Source organism: Polypterus senegalus, chromosome 9 (assembly GCF_016835505.1).
Source record: "Polypterus senegalus isolate Bchr_013 chromosome 9, ASM1683550v1, whole genome shotgun sequence".
NCBI classification, from domain to species: domain Eukaryota; kingdom Metazoa; phylum Chordata; class Cladistia; order Polypteriformes; family Polypteridae; genus Polypterus; species Polypterus senegalus.
In genome coordinates, this window is record NC_053162.1 from 158,627,056 (window position 1) to 158,652,547 (window position 25,492).

Below are 25,492 nucleotides of genomic sequence, written 5' to 3' on the forward strand. Positions count from 1 at the left end.
AATCTCCATGTTTGTGTCTGGATGCTATGTCATTCCAAAAGATGGCACATCACAAACATTTGTAGTAATAAAATGCATTGCATGTGTCATTCCAACAGATGGCATATTATAAACATTAATTCAGTTTTTACAAATCCTATACCAAATGGCATGTAATAGAGACATATGTAATGCATGCTGCACTGCAAATGTTAACACTGAAGTCTACATTGATTTCAACCCATCTTAGACAGCTAACACAGCTAGCAGTTCAAAACACAAAAACGATTTGGATGATATTCACGGGTAAATAACATTTTTTGCATAAATACAGTCCATATAGTCATTCATTTTCTAAATGCATGTATCTAATTCCAAGTTGCAATGGGCAGAAAGCTTTTTAAGTGAATCACAGAAACCAAATGTGGACCGTGCAATGGGCCATCATACAGCACACCTCCACATTGGGCCAAGTTAGAGTGCTTAATTAGCCAATTCAATGTCAATGAAAATGTATTTAAAATTGAAAACAACGTTAGCAAGGCTGTAGCCAAAGTTTTTTACACAGAATGTACAAGCATAAAATACAATTAAATAGTATAAAATACAATCAACCAACCAACAATAAATTTAAACAAACCACCTATTAAGAGAGTAGAATTAGCAGTATCACTGAAGATTGTGGAGAGCTAGAGAATCAAAATGAATCTTCAGTCTAGTGGTACTAAACTAAAGAATTCTACAGATGAGGTGCAGCAGCTGCAAAAGCTCTGTCACCCTTGGTTTTACCCTTAATACGAGCAATACTTAATAAATTCACCATAAATTATCAGTTGGTTCATTCGGAAGTTGGAAGCAACATCAACAATGACTGTGCTACTCAAAAAGTATGCCTAGTCCAACTTAATAAAATAAATGTCTGCGTTTCTGTATGGTTGCTATGTCATTCCAACAGATGGCACGTCACAAACATTTGTAGTAATAAAATGCATTACTACAAATGATGTAATGTTCATCTGTGGGAATGACAAATACAATGCATATGTCTCTGTTATATGCCAAAATCCGTACTGACCCCTACTCTCTTTTCTGTTTCTTTTTCCGGTTTCTTTGTGGTGGTGGCCTGCGCCACCTCCACCTACTCAAAGCTTCATGATGCTCAAACAATGATGGACGGATTAAAAGGCAGAAGTCTACGTGACCATCATCATCATCAAGCCCTTCCGTGAGAATCCTAAATCCAAAGAGGACTGTTTCATTTATATTAGGTAGAATGGCCATTGAACCTTACTCTTATTCGATGTTAATGTTGATTTATTTTGTTTTATAATTGTGTCTTTCATTTTTCTATTCTTTAATATGTAAAGCACTTTGAGCTACTGTTTGTATGAAAATGTGCTATATAAATGAATGTTGTTGTTGTTATTAGGTATGGGATTTGTAAAAGCAGTGTTAATGTTTGCAATGTGCCATCTGTTGGAATGAAAAATGGAATGCAATGCAATGTATTACTACAACTGTTTGTGATGAACTATCTGCTGGAGTGACAGAGATATAGCAACAGGATGGACCCGCAGATACACGGACACTCATTCTTTTATTATGTGGATAATGGCTGGAATAGTGGAGTACTGCATGAAGATCTTCAAACATCTTCAATGGTGGCAAACATGAATCAATCAGGATAGAAATTTTGCTGGGAAGTCACCAAAGGAGCCTAATCATCTTGTAGTGATTGCTTATTCATGTTTTTGTTGAACTATAAAAGTATAAAATCCCGATTAGTTTTATAATAGTTTAGTTGTATTTATTTTTATTGATAACATTTTTGTAAATAAGATTTAAATGATTAGATACTACTACATCCTTCTTTAGCTGCTGTCACTAAATTAACATCCTCGTTCTTTAATGGCACTTTATGGTTCTTTACTGGGTTGTGTGGAACTATTGCTTGACAAAGCACCATGTCATTCTGGGAAGGGTTCTTTGCATATGGAGTTGGTTCTTGGTGCTTTGAAAAACCTCCTAAGATGTGGAAAAAACTGAAATCTTTAATGCATGGTAGGCTACCTAGCAGGACACTAACAAACTAAGAAAACCCAAACTGTGTTATTGTATGTAGCAAGAGACCTGTTAAATTCATGAACCATTGGTATTTCACAAATCTGTTACCATCTACTGTGGTGGGCTGGCACCCTGCCCAGGGTTTGTTTCCTGCCTTGCACCCTGTGTTGGCTGGGGTTGGCTACAGCAGACCCCCGTGACCCTGTAGTTAGGATATAGCGGGTTGGATAATGGATGGATGGATGTTACCATCTATTCATGGTTATTTACTGTAAGGAGCCTGTTATGTATCTAAATAAATGAAGGTTCTTGATAGAACTTCATGTGGATGGGTCTTTTAGGAACCAAAAATGGTTCCCCTATGGCATCGCTGTGAGGAACTGCTTTGGCACCTTTATTTTCAAGTGTGCACTGCCATTTTGTGGAGTGTGCAAGCCACCCAGCTAAAACAACATTTTGTTATCTGAATGAATTCATCTAGAGAAAGTTTAAGAGTGCAGACGTCATCACTGGACGAGAGACTCTCCTACGTTCCTGCAGGAGACCATAGATTTTTTTTCTGAAGAACATGATAGGAAACCTGTCTCTAAAGCTGGCAGTGTGTGCAAGTTTAAGCTGTAATATTGGAATGCTTTATATCCTTTCCTCAATAGTTTTGTGTCTGTGGGTACTGAGCAATTTGTCTATTATAAGTTAAAGAAACATTTTCTTAGGAAGAGTGTACTTCCTGGTGAAGAGCAAAAGAAACGTTTACTATGCCCAGTATGCTATGACTCCTAAAAATGTCTTGTCCAATCTGCAACAAATAGAATATACAGTAACTGACCAGCTCTTTGGTACTCCTTGCCTGAGTTAATTATAATGTGGTAACATCTGTAGAAGCAACTCAGAGATGTTCACTAAAAAACATTCTAATACAAAAAAGAAAAAAGAAACAGAAACAACATGCCACAGCTCCAGTACATTTTAGGGCCATTAGATGAGCATAATGGTGCTCTTGTCACTGCACCGAGCAGACACTTCTGAATCCTTTCCTTTGAAGATATTTATTTTGATGGCACCCCACTTCAGTTTCTCCTGCAAGATCATTTTTAAACTTTGAATTTATTCTGCCCTGAATGTTACCAAGGATGCTTTTTTTTCTTTTTGCTTTAGTTTTCTGGACTCACTTGCTGAAACATGTCTGACCAGACAGCTGTGCTATTTTCCTCTTCTGCTGCCTCTCAAGTGCTTTTAAACCATTTTCTCCACACACAAGCATCTGCAGCTGAATGGCTTCCTGCAGTTCTCCTGTGGTGGCTGGGATTAATGATATCAGACTCCCGGGCTCAGCAGTGTTGGAGATCGATGAATATGACACGCTCCCAGCGTACTGTACACTTAGCCTGTCAGCCTCTTGTTCCTCATAATGACGACAGGCTCTTCAGAGTATCGGCCGACAGTAGCATCTGTTGTTAAGATCCATTTGAGAAGTACAGAGCTGAGGTGGCTGTTTGTTTTTCCTAAATTTTGCATTAAAAAATTATATCTTTAGATCTGTTCAAGTCACTGACTTGCATTTCATAGCACTTTCCATCAATTGTTTTTCCTTTAGTATTGTTTCTTTCAAACACAACAATTGGAGGGTGACAGGGTGGCGCAGTGTTGTCTTCTAGCTTCAGATTGCCAAAGCCTGTATGGGAATAGCCTGTCATGTTCTCCATATATAGAAATAGAAATGGTTTTCATCTCATAACTCTAAGATATGCACGTTAGGTTGCTGTATCTTGTGAAGGCATCCTGTGATGGACTGGAATCCTAACTAGCAGCCAAAAAAATACTGAGACGCAAAGAAAGCCAACCTTTTTCGCTCCAACTGATTCCTTAAGTAGAAGTCATTTTTTTCTGTTGGCTGGTTAGTGCTCTCATTCTGCCACGTCAGGTATTTCCAAAACTTGATTTTTTTTTTCTCTGAGTTGCAAATTGGATCAAGATAGTTGTCCATCTGTTGGCTTGCTTTGCATCTTACTATTATTTGGCTGGTGGTTAAGGAAAAAAAAGAATCAATGAAGGATTCTGAAGGTGAAATAGTACACAAATTCAAATAAAGGTAAAATGTGAATGTTCCTTTAGTAGTGTTACTTTATTACTACATCAAAAAATGGTTGGAATAAATCTGCAAATATTGTGGCCCTGAAGGATTCACTTTTGACCCCTTGGATTTTGATAATGATGACAGCAATAAGGAGACCATGACTTGTACATTAGTTGGTGGTAACAGGGGGATCCTCCTTAAGGCAGTCATTTTCATGACAGGAGGACATTTCGGTCTCCTCTTCAGCATTTGCCATCAGCAAAGAGCTGCTTTTACATGTCTACCACTGATTGTCACTAACAAGAGCAGTGCCACCTGAGGAGTAATCTATGAGTGCAGTGTGCGTAATCCTTTAGATTTTAAATACTCCCATTTGTACTCCGGACCATCACAGCACTCCAGAACTCTAGTTTTAACTACAATGGTACCACCAAAATATAACAGCAAGATAAGTTTCCACACAAGCTTTTGAATATTGAGCACTGATGCAAAGAAGCTTAATTTACCAATAAAAAGATCACAATAAAACATGTGAAAATCAAAAGCACAACCAGAGGAATAAAAAAAGGCATTTTGGTAAATATTTATTTGCACAGACATTCTGGGTTTTAACTGACCCCCCCCCCAAACACACCATTTCAACACAAAGCATATAAAGGAGGAATACAAACAAATGTTGATGTTGTGTTTAGCTAATTAAAAGATGTCCCTCATACTAAGTATAAAACTAAGGGGGACAGGGCTTTTGCAGCTGCTGCTCCTCGCCTGTGGAACTCTTTACCTCATTACATAAAGGAGTCATCTACCATTGAACTGCTCAAAACGAGATTAAAGACTCATTTCTATTCACTTGCTTTCCGTGACCTTCAGTAATACTGATGGTTTCCTCATTGTGATTATATAACATTACTTCTATTTATTATTTATTTTATTTATGTTCATTTATTTTATTTCTATTTATGTTATTCATGTTGATTGTATGTTTTTCTTTTATTCTATTATTGTAAAGCACTTTGGCCACAGCATTCCTATGTTGTTTTAAATGTGCTATATAAATAAATTTGACATTGACATTGACATGTCATTTAGTAGCAAAGTTAAAAAGTAAGAATAAGATTTTAGGGGGGTCATAATGAGAATGGGGTCAAATACAACATGGGAAGGATGCTATATAAATAAAATGTATTATTATTATTATTATTATTATTATTAAGGCCCAATGTTTTTTTTTGGACTCCAAGACTTATGTGAGACGTGGCAGACATCTTAGGAATACTGAACTCATTATATAAAAAAATGTTGGGACGAGACTAGACATTTTCAGAGAGATAATTTCAAGTCCTGTGAAACGACACTTTGTAGCAAGAGATGAAATGAAAACCTAACAGGTCCAAGCGGGGGTGGAAATAAAAGACAAACAGTAGAAGAAGAAAAGACAAAGAGTAGAAGACAAAGTGGAATGTCGTAAAGTCGTTGGCGCGATACACATACAGAGCAGGTTAGAGATTATGAAAGTAATAAAACTCGAATGTCTCAAAAAACTGATAGTAAAGATCACATTAGTGCTAACAAAGGAAAATTATTACTCTGTGAAATAACGGAAGAGCGAAAAGAGATCAAATATATGGACATAGGTGATATGACAGAAGTATGTAGATATTGTTTGGCTTTAAAGTTTAAGTCGGAGACTTGCAGATCGTCTAATTCGTGTTGCCATCAGGGAAAAGTAGTGTTTCTTCTTAATGAAGAGGTGTATCCGCGAGAATTATAAGATTTTTTATTTGGTGAAAGTGAATCCACAAACACTACAGGCAAAATATCTGAATCTACAATAATCTGTTCACGTTCGCATCATTCAATGCTCAAAACGTAGATTTACTCGATTCAGGACCATACGCTATGAGAATCTGTGGTCCCGCAACAATTAAAGCTACTGCAAGTTTAATTTGAAAAGAACCACAATTCAGTTAGGTTCAAATTTATGATTATGGAGAAGCGATGTAACATAGAATTGAAAGAATTAAACGATCGGATGTATTTGAAATTCTACAGCCAATAATGGATAAAAATCCATACGTCCAAAAGTATTGCACTTTACACAAATGTATCTGAAAAAAGAGACAACTAAGTTTTCTTGGATTTCTATATGAATCTGAAAGATCACAGTCGCATATATAATAAACCAATATATGACAATTGTCAGCAATATTAGTTTGGAAACATGGGGGTTCGTAAGCGAAGTGAGCAGGGGGCAGAGCCCCCTAGTTTTTTAATATGTTACTCATCCTATGCAGTTTGTAGTGGTGGTCACAAAAGAATTAAATCTTATGTTTTTGTGGAGAAAGGACATAACAAAGTTTTGAAAGAATGGGACCCAGTAGTGACCAATGCTAGACAAAAGCAAACAGCATCAAAAGCCTCCATTAAAAAATATCACGTTACTCATGTCTAATAATCCACACATCAGGTCATCCAGTGACCAGCTCACAATGCCTAAAACATATAAAATTTGCACTAAAATGATGTTAAATAAATAACTCTAGAAAAGGAAAGTAGTGCGCAAACAGGAAGCCTTTTCCACTGAGTTGTGCTTTTGTATTGGAAACAGGACTCTTGACCAATGAATGAGAGGGAGAGGAGGGTCCCATGGCTCTTTCCATGCAGCCCCAATGATATTTTCTGTGCTGCATCCCCTGCCAGCACATTTGCACCACCATCTCCACCTCACACTACTCATTTGGGATTAGAGAATACACCATTTACACCCACCTTTGCCAACGTGAGCCAATCCAAGCCAGGATCTTTACTGAAACTCGTTGTTTTCCAGTAGTCACAAAACAATGAATTTAAGTAGAGGAGTGAGCCTTATACTGTTTAAGTGCTTGACCTCCTCTGTCTCTAACTCACTCACTTACTCAACCACTCACACTCACACACACACACACATACACACACACTCTTCACAGCTTCTCAGAGTAGCTCCTTCCCTTCTCTCCCAAGTCTGTGTGGCCACACTGGAAATTTCACTCTAAAGATGCCCCTGAATGCCAGTATTACCAATAAGAATAGAAATAATCATAGCTTTTAAAGGAGAGTTTTAAGAATGCAAGGATGGAAATGAGAAATTTATACGGACACTAGAAAAATATACAAAGATACTCATATCTGAATTTTAATCAGAACAGGCCAAAATGTCCAGCTCCTCATCGTTCATACCTCTCACTCCCAGATTCAATCTAGCTACAGGCGCTGACACTTGTTCTCCAAAAACAAAAACAGAGAAATACAGGGTGAGTCAAATTTATGTTATCATTTGAATAGCGGAAACAATTTATTCACAAAACATACTTCATATGTGCAAGATGATTTACAAGAATATCTTAACTTGTTCACCTTCATGTTCAACACACAAAAACCAATGAGCAACAGTACCACTTAAAGACCGGACACACATTTCACGGGGAATAGATGATACCTCAGTCCGTATTCTGTCCTTCAGGTCATTGATATCATGAACTTTGCTGCTGTACACCCACTCCTTCACCATACCCCATAACCAGAAATCACAGGGTGTCAGATCAGGGGAGTGTGGAGGCCATGGCAATGGTCCACCACGACCTATCTATTGACCTGGAAAGGTGTGGCTGAGATAAAAATAATCCATTAGTGTTAACATTATTTTGAATCACCCATTAAATGGTAGTTTAATGGTGACTGAATTAAATATCTAACTGAATAAACAGGAAATCCACAAATTAAAAAAAACAAACCAAGTCCAACCAATTTAGGTGTACTGTATGTGATTATTTGGAATGTAATTAATATCCATTCATTTAGTGCACGCATTTATTTTTTGTGTGTGACATAACAAAATACTTCAATTTATTACAAACAGTCACAGCATTAGCTCTTGCATTAGACATTACAAATACTTAGGTTATTCTGTTTTTTATTGTGTTTGTTTCTGAACTCTCATACCCCCTATTCCCCTCCTTTTGCTCTCGCTAGCTCTCAATTGATTTATTTTTGGGAATTTATCCATCTCCTCTTTCCTTTTCAGTCCCGAATCCTTAGCCCCCCTTAAACATTTCTTTTGAAACCAAAGAACTCGCACTCTTGAGACGCCCTTCCTTTTAGCATGGCGTTATGGTATGTGAATATTGTTCACTTTTCTAACCATTTATTCTTTATTGATCAGCAGAGCTGAAATAAGATGAGTTATTGATTTTATCCTCAATTTGCAGGCTTTATTCTTTCAGTTCTGAGCTATTTCATTTTTGTTATAAAGTGAGTTTATTCTTTCTAACATGGATTTGTGTCTCAAATCTAATAGATAATATCAGGAATGGTGCCTAATTAAGCTTTCACTAAAATCATTATGGGAGTGTGTCTTTCAATTTCCATTGTTACTTTTGCTTGCTGTTTAATAGCTTTTGGCTCAGGAATCACTTTGAAGGGATGTGGCTGTTGTACGCTCGCTGCCCTTTGTCTACTGAATTGTTCATCGACATTTGTGGTGCTGGCTAGTCCTCTGTTTGTGAAGGCAGCAGACTCATATCAGAATAAATACCGTCTTCTGACATTGCCATTAAATAGACAGTAAATCATAACAGAATTGTAGCTTTTGCCAATTTCAGAGTGATTCTCCGTGTCCTCTTCTATGACTTATGTGTTGTGATTATTCAATATGAAATGTGCTCTGTCAAAAACCAACTGGGTTGTTCATCGATTATTTGCGCATCCTTATTCAAGGACCCTTGAACTCTAATTACTAAATGTGCTATTTGAACCATATTTCTGCAATGACATTTTTGATTTGTACCAGATGAGATTTGAATTTTTTTTTTTTTTTAAATTAGAATGTTTCATTAAAGCTAACGACTAATTGTCTTCATAACAGTTCATTTGTAATCCATTTTTATATTTGGGTTTTTAATTTTATACTTTTTCATTGGTATATACTGTTTTATTTTTAGATGCCCTTGTAAAATCTTGTGTTCCTCTGTGAAAGGTATTATAAAATGAAAACTGGTCGATTGATTGTGCTAATATGTATCTGTTCATTCTCCTGTTTCCATCTTTGGTACAAATATGCATATTGCTCATGTACCAAGTCAATTTAAGGATCACTATTTGCTGATATCCAAATTGATTCACAAGACCAGTAGGCATTACCATTGTTTGCATGCACTTTCTAAAACTGGAGCACAGGGTTGATTGATTTGCTAAGGATTACAAATAACATTTCAAACTGCTTGCTGTCGTTCATGGCTGCAGAGGCCTGGAGTCAACACAAGTAACATAGGATGCAAGGCAGAAACAAACAAGTTGGAAATAAGAATTTGAACTGACAATCTTGTGCCACTTTAATACCCGGTGATTGTTGGTCTGACATGGCTGAGCCAGTAGGTACCAGGAAAACAGTGAAAAATCAAACACTAAGATCTTGGACACACACACTAGTATCCACCTATCCATTATCCAACCCACTATATCCTAACTACAGGGTCACAGGGGTCTGCTGGAGCCAATCCCAGCCAACACAGGGCACAAGGCAGGAAACAAACCCCAGGCAGGGCTCACACACACACACACACACACACCAAGCACACACTAGGGACAATTTAGAATCGCCAATGCACCTAACCTGTATGTCTTTGGACTGTGGGAGGAAACCGGAGTACCAGGAAGAAACCCACTCAGAAATGGGGAGAACATGCAAACTCCACGCTCTGGGTATAAGAACTGCTTTTGTGGAACATGTCTTACCTGTGTGTATGTGGGTTTTCCTCTGGGCATTGTGGTTTTTCTACTACTTTGTAAAAATGTGCCCAGTCAAGGGAGGTTCTACTTAAGTTACATAATACGCTGGTGAGGCCTCACCTGGAGTACTGTGTGAAGATTTGGTCTCCATAGTATAAAAAAAGACATGGGCAACACTAGGAAAATGTCCTGTGGAGAGCAACTAGGTTGAATCCCAGAATGAGAGGTATGAACTCTGAGGAGAGACTAAAGAAGTTGAACCTTTTCACTTAAACAGATGGAGATTCAGACATGACGTGATCAAAGTGTTTGAAATTATAAAGGATTTGCTACTGTGGATCCCAGCTATTACTTTAAAATAAATTCTGCAACAGCAAGCCAGGGACATAAATGGAAACTTGTTAAGGTCAGACTTCACACAAATATTAGAAAGCTTTTCTTTATGCAGTGAAACACAGACACATGGAATAAATTAACATGTTGTGTAGTAGTGAGAAGGACTTTAGAGACCTTCAGATTTCAGATTTCGATTTGATGCCTGGAGGAAGAGGATGGGCAGGCTCGTTCTAACACCTGGCACTTGAGTGGGTGTGAATGTATGTGAGCGAGTGTACCCTGCAGTGGTCTGGCACCCTGTTCAGGTTTGGTCCCCACCCTAACCCAGTACTACCACCTGGAACTGAATACCAGTGTCAGCAAATGGATGGATTCTGCTCAAATTGCCTTGCTAAAATATGAAAATGTTCAATATGATACATACCAAAAATATAAATATTTAATTTGCATATGTGCTACAGTGCTATGAAAAGTCCTTTATTAAATATTTATTTTTGTTTCTGAATTAAGTGATTCTCACTTTACACACAGATATGCAATATTCTCTTTTATCAATTTTCATTTATAATATTGTATTAGGTGTCTGTTTGATATGATATTTCAAAATATTCAGAGTGAAACCCAGTAAAATGTAGTAATTGATTCTACAAATGAAAGAAGATACCGTGCCCTCCATAATTTTTAGGACAAAGGCACATTTTTCCTTGATTTACTCCTGTGTTGCTCAGTTTAAAACTACAAATCAAACAATTCAGATGTGATTAAAGTTCACACACTGCATCCTTTCATTTAGGGTATTTATGTACAAATTACAGCACATTTTAGACATGGTCTCCCCATTTCAGGGCACCATAATATTTGGGCCAATTGGTATCACAGGTATTTGTGATTACTCCGGTGTGTTTCATTGCTTCCTTAGTGCCGGCATAAATACCTTGGCTTGCTTCTAAACTTTGGAGTCTGTAGTTGCATTGCAATCATTGCCTACAAGGGATATGTGACAATATACTAAATACGACTGCTTTAATACACCTGCCATTGCCATGTCCCAGACATGGTGGTGCCCTGAAATGGGGGGACCATGTATAAAATGTGTCATCATTTCTACATAATGTGACTGAAATGTTATGCAAATACCCGTAAATGAAAGGCTGCAATGTTCACTTTCATCACATCTGAATTGTTTGATTTGTAATTTTAAACTGTAGAGGGATAAATCAAGGAAATATGTGTCATTGTCCTACACATTATGGAGGACACCTACAAATGCTGTGAAAGGTGTGGTGTTAAATTTTGATCAATTTTTATTTACGAAACTTACCATTTCATACAGAAAAATTCAGTGCACATATTTCATAAACAGAATTTGAAAATCTGAATTTTATAAAACACTTTCTGAACAGAACGTACTGTCAAACCTTGTACAGATAATTCAACTTTCATTGTACTCTATGAAGAAATGCATTGAAATACATATATACAATATATACTTTAGTTGTGTTATTGTTTCACTCAACCTTTCTTTATTTAATATCTGTTAACACAATCTTACACAATATCGCTTCCACATTTTTACAAAAGGAACTGTTGTGTTAAAACGGAAGAAGAGAACTGTTTATAGCAACGAGTAAGAGACAAAGAAATTGCATTTAAATTGGTCTTAATTAAGGCAAACTGCATCTGAGATAAGGTGATAATCTCACAAAATTGAGTAAAGCACATAATTTAAGTAAGGAAGTAATTACTCACAGTTGCTGTGATCTCCCTGCTGTTTGCTGTCTTGTCTTCTGCCGTTAACCTTTCAGTTCAAATGATGCAAAGCTGTGATTCCCTTTTTTTTCCTCTCAGTCCCACCTTCAAGATGAAGCAGACAGATTCAAAACTGGCTCCACTTCAGATGTTGCAGAAACTCTGCCACTGGCATTAACTCCTCTGCTTGTGCCCGTCTGCAGTGAAGAATCCCTTTGAAAGAAGTAAGGAGAAAGTAATTCACTAAGTGCTTTTCCTACTAAACTCCCTTTGGATACAACTTGATTAAAACCAGGTGAGGTCTGAGGGCCAAAAGGACATTTTGCTACATCAGTGTTTTTCAATTATTTACAAATTAGTACAATTCACTAAGAATACTGTATGCAGGTACAGCAACCAATTATCTGTCTTCCACTCAGCCATTTATTCATTTCTTTATGTGTGTATATACAGTATGTCAGGGAATACAGAATGTGCTGCCTGTGCGTATATGTACATTAAATACACCTGCATGAATGTTCTTACATACATACTGTATATGTGTATCTCTGCTGCACGTACGCTACATGTTCATGCATTTGTTTGTGTTTGTAAATACAGATGCCTGCTTCTATGCACTCTATATTGTAATAGGTATTGTCACGTATGCTCATTGGCGGATCATCTTCCAGGTTTATCAGAGATAAGCAATACCACCCAAGGGCAAGAGGGGGCGCAGTCGCTAACAATCTTGTCTCCTCTGTAATCTGCAGTAGTGTGAAAATGCCCACTGAGGGCAATGGTCAGGAGACTATAAAAAAACGGACGCCCAGAAGAATGGCGTCTCAGATTGGACCCGCATTATGATAAGCAGAGAGCCCGACCAGATTGACTTCTGTTAAGAGAAGACTAAGATCGCTTTTAGTTTACATGATTTTCTCACTGTTTTACATGCCATTGAGAGTCCTTTTTATTTATTCTTATTTTCGTGGACTGAAAGGTGTGACTCGGCTGCAACTCCAGCACTTTCTAGACATGACAAGTGTCCTTCTAATCAACCACAGTATGCATGCTTGGATGTATTTATATATACACAGGGGGGCTCTACCCGCTGCTCGCTTCGCTTGCCAACCCCCAGGCTGGTGTTACGCGCTAGCCACTTTGCGGATCTGCTGCTCGTGTATGGGGAAGTGGATGTACAATTTAAACAGATTGTTATTTTCATATTATTACATATGCATAATAGAGCTAACTATTTAACATTACAGCGAGTAATTAACCATAGTAAAAAATAGTAACATGTAATAAATTTAAATAAAATTGTGCTTCATGATATGTTAGGGGTATTCGTAGCATTATACGTTTTTGGTTCTCTTTGGCTTTGAAATTAACATTCAAATACTTTTTAAACTTACACTTTTACTGTAAAACTTTAGTAAAAACTTTTTTTTAATGAAATTAACTTTTTGTCAATATCGCATTGAATTTTGATTCCGTGTTTGGACTTACATCATGACAACACAACTTATAACTGCTCGTGAGTGAATACACCAACTCTTTTTCGAATGTTTGTCCCTATGATTTGTTAATTGTCATAGCAAAAGCTATTCTAATGGGAAACTGTAAACATTTAACTACGAATGGCATATTAAGATATCCTTTGGTGTCTGTTATCCACGGAAGATGTATTACATTACCTTTCTGTCACCTGTTACGATACATCCTTCTTTCAACAGTAATTTGGACGGTGGAAGACCAGACGGTTTTAACGGTTGTAGATATTTTACAGGATATTGTAAGTTGATTTATTCATTTTCCGCACTATCACCACCAACTGTTTCAGCATAGTCTATTGATATGCATTTAACCAATTTGCCGTATAACTGATCGACAATTTCCATGTTAATTTGTTTGACTTCATCGTTTCTCGGTGCTAGGATTGCCCATGTACTCATTTAATCTGTTGGTAATCCTTTGGAATGAAATTCTTCAATAAGATTTAGACAAAATAAGTCTTCTTTTATTTGGAACTTAAAGTGAGGAAAAACGTAAAAATTCATAAGAGCTGAGAATGCAGGAACTGTGTCTGACAAAAGCATTCACACGAATAAGAGGTGATAGGACCTGGGCGTGGTTAAAAAATGGTTGAGGGGAGGTTAGGACTTGAAAAAGTTTCTTGGCAAAGATTTTCTTTTATAATAGAGAGATATATATTTTTTACTGGTTGTGGGTAGATTACAACTTCAAATTTTTTAAGAATAAACAGCATTTGTTTTAAATTCTTCAATAAATAAATATATATATTCCACTTTATAATGGAAATCAATATTATATTTATGAAAAAAAATTAAATAATTGAACTTATAAATACACTGTTATTTATAATAAAGTCATTACAGGTGAATATACATCAGATGTCAACTGAATGCTTCTTTCAAAACCCTCAACCAAAATGTTTAACTGTCAAATCCACAAGTTTGCCCTCGGGGCAGTACCGAGGTGAGGCGTACGCTGCTTTTCAAGAGGGTCTACCTTTAATTTCTTCTCCTAACTTTCACAACAATCTGTTTTTATGCATCATTGATCTGAGACTGAAAACTTAAGAAAATAATGTGACAAATGGCAAGATTTCTCAAAGAAGCCACCCCCAAGGCAATCAGTGGAGACTGAGGGCAGAAAAAAAGTACCCTGTACTGTGACAGGGACCAAAACTAATACTGTATCCATACCAAATTTAAGGTAAATTGGTTATGTTTTTCCTGAGTGATACCCGGATATACAGACAGACATTCTTTACTTTATTTACATAGAACAGGGTTTCTTAAACTTTTTAATTTGAGGACACAAATAAGAAAATCAGGATCATACTGGGAGTAAGCAGTTAACTGTTACCATGATGACAGCGAAGCCATACATAAAGAAATAGCAACTGCCATTGTCACACATGTGAGTCAGATGCTCACCCTTTGAATTCTTCCCAGCAATGTGCTACCATCCTGAGCTGAGAGGGGGTGCTGCTGCCACTAACTGTCTTGTCTTCTTCTACCTCAGTAGTGCTGAGTAACTGCCCAGTGAGGGAAACTGGCTCCACCCGTTCTGGTCCCAGAAGGAGGCATCACCAAGCGACCTAAGAAGCTGAGATCCACAGCCTACTTATATTCAACATTGTCATTCTGACTAAGCTAGCTTGAGTGTTATGGTGACAGTAGTTTTTTTTTTTTTAAACACCATTGTGCATTGTTTTTGTTAAATCTTTAAGTAAATGGGGACACCCAGGTTGGCACCTCAAAAATATACCACAGTATCTGAAGGTCATTTCCTCAGATGATCACACTACATAATAAAAAAAAACAGTTTTTCTTCCATTCATGCATATTTCTCTCATGAAAATTACAAAGAGACAAAAGTGCAAAGCAAACATCTTATTAAAAAAAGGGAATAGATTTCTGAGGGGTATCACTGCCAGTGTAAATGCTTAGCGTTAAGCTTTAGTAAAACTGAGAAAATTAAATTCTTTGTACCGGGAACGGCTTGAGGATGTGTGGATTTTTGAAAGGTCAGTATGAATTGTAGCTTAATTTAGTCACTTAACTCGTGGCATCAGATAAAGAATAAAATGTTCAAAATAATTAACTGATTCTGTTGATTTACTTTGTGTTAAATAACATTTTTTAAATGACGCTTTTCAAAGGAGCTTCACCATTAGCAATACATTTTTCTGAGTTCACAAATAGTTCAACATCTTGGTTTTAATTTAACAATTCAATAATCTGCATCAAAACTTGTCATGTATCTAAATTATTACCAACATATCTGTTTTGTTATTTGTATTTTATACAGGATTAATTGGGATAAATACAGTAATTCAGTGAGCAGTCCAGTCTGAAGTGTTAAATCCTACTGACAGACATCGTGCTAAATTTTTGAGGGCTCCATTATGTGGCCTGTCTTACCCTCTTGATGACTTTTTTTTGTTCTTACAGTTCGCAATGGTCCAACAAAAAAGCCCTTTGTACTACCAGTTGATTGAGATTTATCGAATAACTTTAAAATAATACTACAAGACGCACAACAAACTTAAAGCTACTGTAAGCTTCTTTACACCTCTGCTATTTATGTTGTAACAGTGAACATGTAGTGAGGCACTGACCAGTTTTCCAAAGCTGCTTCAACTGTACATAGCATACCACCCTGCTACTTCTGCACAGGCTAACCTGGGCAAAATAAATGAAAACTATTTGTGCTTTGTTTTTAAAAGAAATATACTAGTAGACTGACATATCCAGTCCTCCTGAACTCCTCTTACGTTATCCCTGTTATAATTTATTCACTGCTAGTCACATGCAACCCATCATTTGCAGGTACAGGGAACAGCAGCTAAGCCAGTAATGGATGGCGTTTACTGGAAGGTATTTGCAGTAGCAGAACAGCCTGAATACACACTATTGGAACAAAAATAATTACTCAACAGTTGTGTGATAACCCATCACCAGGGCTGACTATGGGGTAAGACTGAGAAGGAACCGGCCTAGCTGAACCAAAACAGGGTGAGCACCATGATATATCTAAGCCTAGCCCCTGCTCTTTCATTGAATGGCACAGTAGCACATCCTGTGAAAGTACAGAAGGATCTGACTCAATTCTGCTTGATCTCACATACAAAAAAAGAAAGGGGCCAGTGTCATTTTGTACACTGTGGTGTGCTGGAGTGGTAACATCGCTTGAAAAGAAGCCCATCGAATCAACAAGCTAATTAAAAGGGCAGGCTCAGCTATGGGATGCACTCTCGACCACAATGGAGGAAGTAGGGGAGAAGAGAATAAAGACAAAACTGAGTTTTGTCTATCTATCTATCTATCTATCTATCTATCTATCTATCTATCTATCTATCTATCTATCTATCTATCTATCTATCTATCTATCTATCTATCTATCTATCTATCTATCTATCTATCTTTGGCGTCTTTCTTCTTTCCTTCTCTCTCTTCTTTCTTTTGTGAACAAAAAAGAGAAGAGCCATAAAATGTTTGGGGCTTCACAAGAAAATCTCCATTAAACAGTGTTGGTAAAAGAAAAACTGAAGTCTTGAAGATGGCACTGAAGGTGACTGCATTAGATACATCAAGGTGCCTTTGTCACTTGCTGTTTGGCTTTGGCAATTAACAGATAGTGTGCGTTTTTTTAACGGGGTGGATATTGGTAGAGGGCGGCACGGTGGCGCAGTGGTAGTGCTGCTGCCTCGCAGTTAGGAGACCGGGTTCGCTTCCCGGGACCTCCCTGCGTGCAGTTTGCATGTTCTCCCCGTGTCTGCGTGGGTTTCCTCCGGGCGCTCGGTTTCCTCCCACAATCCAAAGACATGCAGGTTAGGTGGATTGGCGATTCTAAATTGGCCCTAGTGTGTGCTTGGTGTGTGGGTGTGTTTGTGTGTGTCCTGCGGTGGGTTGGCACCCTGCCCAGGATTGTTTCCTGCCTTGTGCCCTGTGTTGGCTGGGATTGGCTCCAGCAGACCCCTGGGACCCTGTGTTCGGATTCAGCGGGTTAGCAAATGGATGGATGGATGGATGGATATTGGTAGATATGTGTGAAAAAGGCAGTCAGAGACAGGTTTACCCATGACTGTCATCATCAGATTCTTCCATGAGAAACCTGAATACAATGAGGACTGACTGAGGTCATGTATGTTAGGAAGAATGCCTAGAGGGGGCTGGGTGGTCTTGTGGCCTGGAACCCCTGCAGATTTTTTTTTTTTCTCCAGCCATCTGGAGGTTTTTTTTTGTTTTTTCTGTCCTCCCTTGCCATCAGACCTTACTTTTATTCCAAGTTAATTAGTGTTCCCTAATTTTAATTCTTATTTATTTTGTCTTTTTTCTCTTTCGTCATCATGTAAAGCACTTTGAGCTACATTATTTGTATAAAAATGTGTGCTATATAAATAAATGTTGTTGTTGTTTACAGGAGTTTGTGGGGCAAGGTAGTCAATTCTGCAGAATAATTAGTAATTGGGTTATCTCTTGGTTATAACTCCTGATGTCAACAGTACTAGGGGGTTGTACTGTGTTAGTCATTATATATGTAATGAAAAGGCAAGCAAAATGACAACTTTTATTGGCTGACTAAAAAGATTACAATATGTAAGCTTTCGAGGCAACTCAGGCTCCTTCTTCAGGCAAGTCAACTCCCATGTGCTCTCTTTGTGGACTCTGCATGTTCTCACTGTACCTGTATAGGCTTCATCCCTAGTGTGCGTGTGTGTGTGTGTTTGTGTATGTTCACCCTATGATGCACTGGTGCACTTGCCTAGGTGATGTTCCTGCCTTGCGCACAATCATTACCAAGATAGGCTCCAACTTATGTGAAAGTAATCCACTGGCATGCTCCCACTTTGGGCTCCCACGGAGGTTTTTGGAAGCTCTAGTCCTGAAAGACAGCCTTGTTGGGTGTCTTGGGGGCCACTGCCAGGAGAGGTCTTTGCTGCTTTAGGGTTTCTTCACCTGATCCTGATCCAGAAGTGCTTCTAGGATGCAATGTACTGGAAGTACTCCTGGGTTTGGCATAAAAGGAGCCCATCTGCCTCATTTGGGGACTTGTAGTCGAGAGTAGGAGAACAAGGATTGCTTAGGAGGAATGAAAGGAGAAGGAGAAGTGAAAGAAGAAGGGAAAGAGGCTACTTTGCACTCCACTCCTCTCTTTCATAATGCAGTGGAATGATGACTCCCTGCGCTTTGCCCGAATGCGATTGTTCTGCCTAACAGCTCGACAGCGGACGGATATGTCTATATATATATAAATATATACTTATGTTCTATGGGCTTCTCATGGTGGGGTATTAACTTTCTCCCTCTGCTTCCTCATAGAAAAAGACCTTCCTGCACCATATGGATATATATATATATATATAGCATATATATATATACATAATGTGTATGTGTATATATATATAAATATTGTGGCAGGGACACCCCTTCTACTTATGTTCTGGAGGAGCAGCCATGGGCTTCTCAGTATCTCCCCCAGGACACTTGCTAGCAGCCATCCCTGGTTGACGATGGTGCCTCAGTTTCCCGCAGGGTTTCATGGGAGATGGAGTTTTCCCCAACCCTGTGTGGATCTGGGATGGCCGCCAGGGAGTGCTGCATGGATCCCGCAGCCAACCTGGACACCTCTACAGCCCCGCCCAGAAGTGCAATTAGCAACAGCTGATCAATCACCTGGACCACTTCTGGGTGGGTTATAAAAAGGGCCAGCATCCACCACTCAGGAGCCAGAATCGGGAGGAAGAGGACAAGGTTGCCTGGGAGGAGTGGTGGTGCCAAGGTGGAGAGTTGTGTTGTTGAGAGCAAGTGCTTTTGGGATTGTGTTGTGGCTGGAGGGATTACGATGAAGATGTGCCCTCCAGCTGAAGAAAAATAAAGTCTGTGTTGTATTTTTACACGTTGGTCATGGGTCAGTCTGTGCCAGGTCAGGCCACCTTTATCACTATATATATATATATACTAGGAGGCTCCGCCCAACGCTTGCTTTGCTCGCCAAACCTGGGGGCAGGTGCTGGGCCCTCGTCTATCCTGCAGCTGAGCCGCTCCATTAGAGAAGGTGATTGTATTTAAAGGTTATAAACAAAACCCCCTGGCGCCTTCTGTGTCCAACCCCCAATTGCAGCCTATTAGGCCATCCCATGACTTTCTTCATATTTTCGTTTATAATTTAAAAATGGAGTAAGAATCTGAAAATCTAACATCACATTAAAGTTTGATAAATTTTGAAAAGAATGATACCAAACATATATTCCTACATATGTAGGTTTTAAAATAAGTCCGATTTAAAGCATGAGAAAAAAGTGACATAAAATCGTTGGACTTTTAGGCTTAGGCATTTATATAAAACAGAGCAGATATGTGTGTGTGTGTGTATGTATGTATGCTTGTCTATATGCACATTTTTTTAGATACTTAGTCTGTTATCTGATTCACTTTTCTTTTAGCTTACGAACAAATAGAATAAAGTATTTCTAGAAACATTACATTTACTTTCCTATCTACAGACAGAAATGGGATAGGAATCTGCTCCCAGTAGTAAGTGATCATTTTATCGAGACTCAAGAGAAAGATATCAGCCAATGCCGTCAAGTTACACTTCAGTCTGACTGGCTAATTCAGTTATCAAATAAACAAGAGAGGAGAGAAAATGTCTTCTAGTGTGGCTAGGCTGGCCATTTTAAAAATGAGTGCAGCATGACAAGTAGTATTTCTAAGGCATTGTGAGCAAGCCACTTAAATAGAAAAATTGTAAGGGTAAAAAAAACCCCAGACTTTCCATTTCACCATAGACTCAAGATAAAAAAATAATATGTGATAGGTATATTTAGTATGCAGTTAAAGTGCCAGTTAAAAGTATTGACCTCTTGGAGTTTTTTTGTTATACTGCATTGAATTATAATGGATTTAATTTGGCTTTTTTGACATTGATCAACAGAAAAAGCCTCTTTAATGCCAAGGTGAAAACTGATCTCTGGAAAGTGGTTTAAATTAATTACAAATATAAAACACAAAATAACTGACTGAGTAAGTTATTCACCTCTTTTAATGTGACACACATAAATCACCACTTGTGTTGGTTTTAAAAGTCACATAATTAGTTCAACGGAGATCACCCAAATGAAATCCCTTATGATTCAATGTTGTATAATAATAAAATGTGAAAACTTTAAACAAGGTTAATAATTTTTAGAAAACCTGTTCATACGAGTGAAACTTGGAGTGTCTTCTCTGGGGGAAAAAAACAAAGCAACCACAAAGAAAACAGCAGGAGAAGTACCTTAGAGTTACAATCTGTCCTACTGAGCAACTTGTAGACGAACAGGACAAAAGAGGAAGATAGAAAGGCACCATATGCCAAACACGCCTCCACTGAGTGGAAAGAGAGGGCTGATGGCACATAAAGGTGAAGGTTTGACAGGACCAACTCTGTCACTTAGTAATCACAAGGGGTTTGGATATTAGTGTCAGTACACATCCAGACAGAGGCACAGCTATTTAACAATCACCTATGCTATTTTTCAGAAGTTAGGGGGCCATGATTTATCATTTTATAAATTCTCATACGTTTTGAAGTATGAAGTATTCTAAAACCTCAATAACAACACAAAGCTGACCTCTCTTGCATGGCGATCTGAACTACGCCACCCTACCAATCGGGAAGAATCCAGGAGTATTTTAACACACCTGATTTTTGAAATGTTATGTGTCAACTGAGGACACCCAAAGAAAAACACTTGGAAATTGTCAGTGGTTAACTCTTTATTAAATAATGAATGTCTGCATGATCAACATAATGACAGGCTCATTCGGCTTTGGCCTTCAGGCTGGACATTTTACTCAAAAAGAGAAGACAGTGTGGCTCACATTAATGTTACAGCTCAGACCCATGGCACACTGTATAATCATCTATGAAATTGCCAAGTGAAAGAACATTACAGTCATTTTAAACCATTTCACAGGCTAAACGTTAGTGTGAAACATTTTCTTTTGTTTCATGCATGCAATTTAAGGTAAGCATTTATTTATTTGCAATAGGACAAGAGTTGCAAATAAGACAAATGAGCCAGACTTTCTACATTTACATCCATTCATTTATTCCCTAAACCCATTTATTTCATTATTGGGTAGCTGTGTGCTGGAGCCTACCACAAGTATGGCAGGACCAAAACTGGACATGTCACCAGTCCATCAGAAGGCACACTGTGTATTTTTAAATAGCTTCATCATGGGCCGCGGAGAATGCACCATTAACTAAACACATCTTTGGCCTGAGGGGAGAACCCAACTACATAGAGAACGCTGACTCGGACACTGAGAATACTCAAACTCCTCTCAGAGAATGAGCGGGCTGGGATTTGAACCCAGTATTCTGAAGGTGTAAAACAGAAACAATAACTACTACACCAATGTGTTGCTGTACCAGATTTCCAAAAATATATATTTTAAGCAGTTGCTACGAAACAGTCCAACTGATTACATTGCAAAGCCTTATTATTTATTTGCTTTCTGTATGAATTTCTGCGGTGCAGCTATACTTGCACACTTACATACAAACCTACGAGAATTGTAGACAACAGGTTAATTTCTTTCAGTTTTTTTAATTATAAATTGCTTCATTAAAAAAGCATGGTTATGAGATGATAAAAACACCTAGATCATCTAGCAGTAAGCACTCAAAATATGGAATAAGTGATGAGCCTACAGTAACTGTTGGAACCTACACATAGCTACTCCAGTGTAGTAAAGGTTTTGTTGTACTATATCCATATGCATATTTTACTATATCTATACATATCAGCACTTCCATAAGTACAGTCTTACAGGAATATATTTAATAATTCTTTATAGACAGAATAAAAACAATAGCTGATAATGAAAACTGTTGCTTTCCTTAGAAGACAACAAAAATGATCTTCCTACATGTCTCTTTGGAACTCTTTGGCACAAATCAGTGTTTCTCAACCTTTAAGTATTTGTGACCCAAATTTTCCTAACAGTTTTAATCGCACCCCCCCTAATGTTTTTTTGAAACCCTAATAAAATGTATTCCTATTGTAAGAGCCATTCTCCTAGTTCTATAAAATGTATGAATATTTACTAGATGATAATGCATAAAATATGGGAGGTTCCTAAAACCCCCGTGAATAGAATTGAGTTAGCATTTTCCTGTCATTTCTTAACAGTTTTTGAGTAAACAATGTTCTTTAGTAAGTGCTTAGCCTTGCCTTGTGTAAGGTACAGAGGCATACGGTTTTTTAACCGTGTCCTTGTACGTGTTCTTGTACGTGTCCTTGAACGAATTCCTTTTTATGCTCGTGTTCGTGCATATGCACGTCACTGAGCCTGGCGCATATCTAAGTGCCAACGGCCTAAGGGTCTTTTGAGTGTGAAGTAACTCGTAAATTAAAAGATCTAAGTTTTGAACCGTATGTTTAAATCAAATAGAAATACAAATTTCTAGAAGATACATTTTTCCCTTTTTTTGCCTTGATTCTTTGTGTGTAACTATTTTTCTTTTATTCTTGTACGGATTATTTGCCTTTAACTTTCACTAAATATTTTTAAAATGAACTTTTGGACTGAGAGATTTCTTTGACACGCGTCTTACCCGTGCCTGACTTCGCCTTATACATCGGCGGCTACACCTATATTTTTTGCTGCGATACACCGCTACAAGTTTTATTATACCTACTTAACTTTTATCGACATTTATCTAATTTTATATTTACTTTTCTTGTATCAGAATGTAGTTTAAGTTAATTTGTGTTGTCCTATGCTATTTGTATTCCAGAGACATGTAAAGGTGACACATTTTGTTATCTTAAACTGTTTTTAAGAACACATCCAGTAATCTTTCTACGACCCTGCAGCAGAAGGGTGTGGACTGAACTAAGACGTGAAGTTCATATTTTACCAAAGACATAATGGCCCTCAGAGTTTCCATGGCTACTCCTTAGTTCAAGTGTGTCTCTTTATTAACAACCTCAACACCAAGAGCCCTGAAGGTGATGAATAGGAGCAGATTAAATGTTAAGGACTGAACAGAAAGGACAGCAAGTTGAACTCAGTGCTATACTTCAACCCAATTAGAGTGACAACAAGAGAGGTGAGATATGTGCCAGTGCAGGGTAAGTATGGAACAGCAATCGGAGCTCAGACATTCAATCAATGTGATACTTTGAAGAAATCTGTAAAAAGAGCAGCAAGTTATTGCAGGGCTAGAAGTGTATTGAGTACCCCGCTTCAGCACCACTCACACAGTGGACAGCAACAGTCTGGTTACAGCACCATTTAAGCAACGGCCATTAATGCTTAAATCAGTTGGGCAGTGGCTGTCTGCTTTAAAACCATTTGAAACGCGGGCTCTGACTGAGGTCAGATGTGCCACTGCTTCCAATGCTAGTACCTTGTGATCAATTAATAGAAAGGATGAATTTAGATTTGTCTCCAGTGTCCTGTTTCAGCACCTTCTATGTAATGGAAAATAATGCAAAAGTTAGAGGCACATCTGGAAACAAATTTATTTGACATTTTATCAATGGGAAACATTTTGAGACCTGATCAGTATGTGCGTATCAACACCATTTAGACGTTGAGCTGCAGCCTTTCTCATATTTATTTGTAATCAGCAGCAGACAGGGAAAATAAGTACAGATTACAGACTACACACACACACACACACACACACACACACACATATATATATATATATATATATATATATATATATATATATATATATATATATATAGTATCTGCATATACCATGCTATACTATAATAATATAACATTATGTAACAATACATATAATATATTACATAATAAAATAATAATTCAAAGAATGGTTACACACTGCCCATCTAAAGCTTTACTGTACATATGCAATGGGATGCAAATTACATTTTTAAGGGCATCTTCTTCCATATCCATAACAGGTTTAAAATAATAGATATAGACGTATACAGTTCCATTCAAGGAATGGAAAGCAAGCAAATGTCAGAAACAATTATGTCCTGGTTTTAAACAGAGCAGTGGGCAGAAAGTCTGGGGTCTGATGAGTAACCAGTCATACATTTTGACAGCATTTAAAACACATTTCTGCACCACAGAAACAAAAGACAGAAAGTTTAGTTTATTCAGTTTGAAAGCATTTGTTTCATGGACAGAAGTACAAACATTATGTGGGCACTGAGTACTGTATTTGAACAAAATTTCGAAGACGTGATCAGATAGACAATCACTGCTCAGAACTAGATCTGGGATTTTAGCCTGTAGGGAATGCTACAATATAGGGTCCAGTCCTTACCAATAAAAGGATACTGTAAGATGGCAGTAAAGAATGTCCTGAGCAAGTTATTCCAAGGATACTGACTTAGGACACAGGCACTGGAGATTAACAGGTGATTTCCTATAAATTCAATATGACAATATGTATGGCCTCCTGCTGTTGCCTATTTTGGACAGGCTCAGGGTTGCTTAGTCCTTTAAATGTGATCTTCCACTCAGGGACTGCAGGGACACCTTAAGCTGGTAAAGGGGGAGTTCTGGGAATAGGCACCCAGGTGTTCCAGAGTGTGTTCTTGACTCTGGAAGCAATTATAGGGGTGACTACTAGAGTTGTAGCTTGATTGGTCTTAAAAGCCTCTTCTTACGAGACAATAAAGGGACTTGTCATCAAGATATATCAGAAGAAGGAAAACCAGAGAGAAGAGAATAAAGTGGAAGAAGTGAAAAAGCAGTGGGGACTGGACAAGCCACTACAATGCAGAAGCAGTAGTGCAGATGTGGGAACAGGGAGGCCAAAAGATGCACAACTTTATTTTTATAAATTTGACTGTTTGGAGTACACTCAAGATTCACAGATAGACTAAGCTTGTCCCATATACATTGCTATATACTGTATATTTTAATACTTCAAGGATTTTAAAACAAGATGAGATAATTGAAGTCATAGTAATAAAAAGTTTTAGACAACAGACACAAAGATGACACAATGATGAGGGAAAACAAAATA

General features: G+C 37.8%; 1 protein-coding gene across 7 annotated transcripts in view; it reads right to left on the reverse strand.

The window, feature by feature from the left end:
- Positions 1-25,492, reverse strand: part of LOC120535915 (galactosylgalactosylxylosylprotein 3-beta-glucuronosyltransferase 1) — a 417,892-nt gene that overhangs the window by 207,845 nt on the left and 184,555 nt on the right. For all 7 annotated transcript variants that reach the window (XM_039764102.1, XM_039764100.1, XM_039764096.1 and 4 more), the window contains one exon: positions 11,966-12,178. The gene's annotated coding sequence lies outside the window, so the exon portion shown is untranslated. The remainder of the gene's footprint in view (positions 1-11,965; positions 12,179-25,492) is intronic.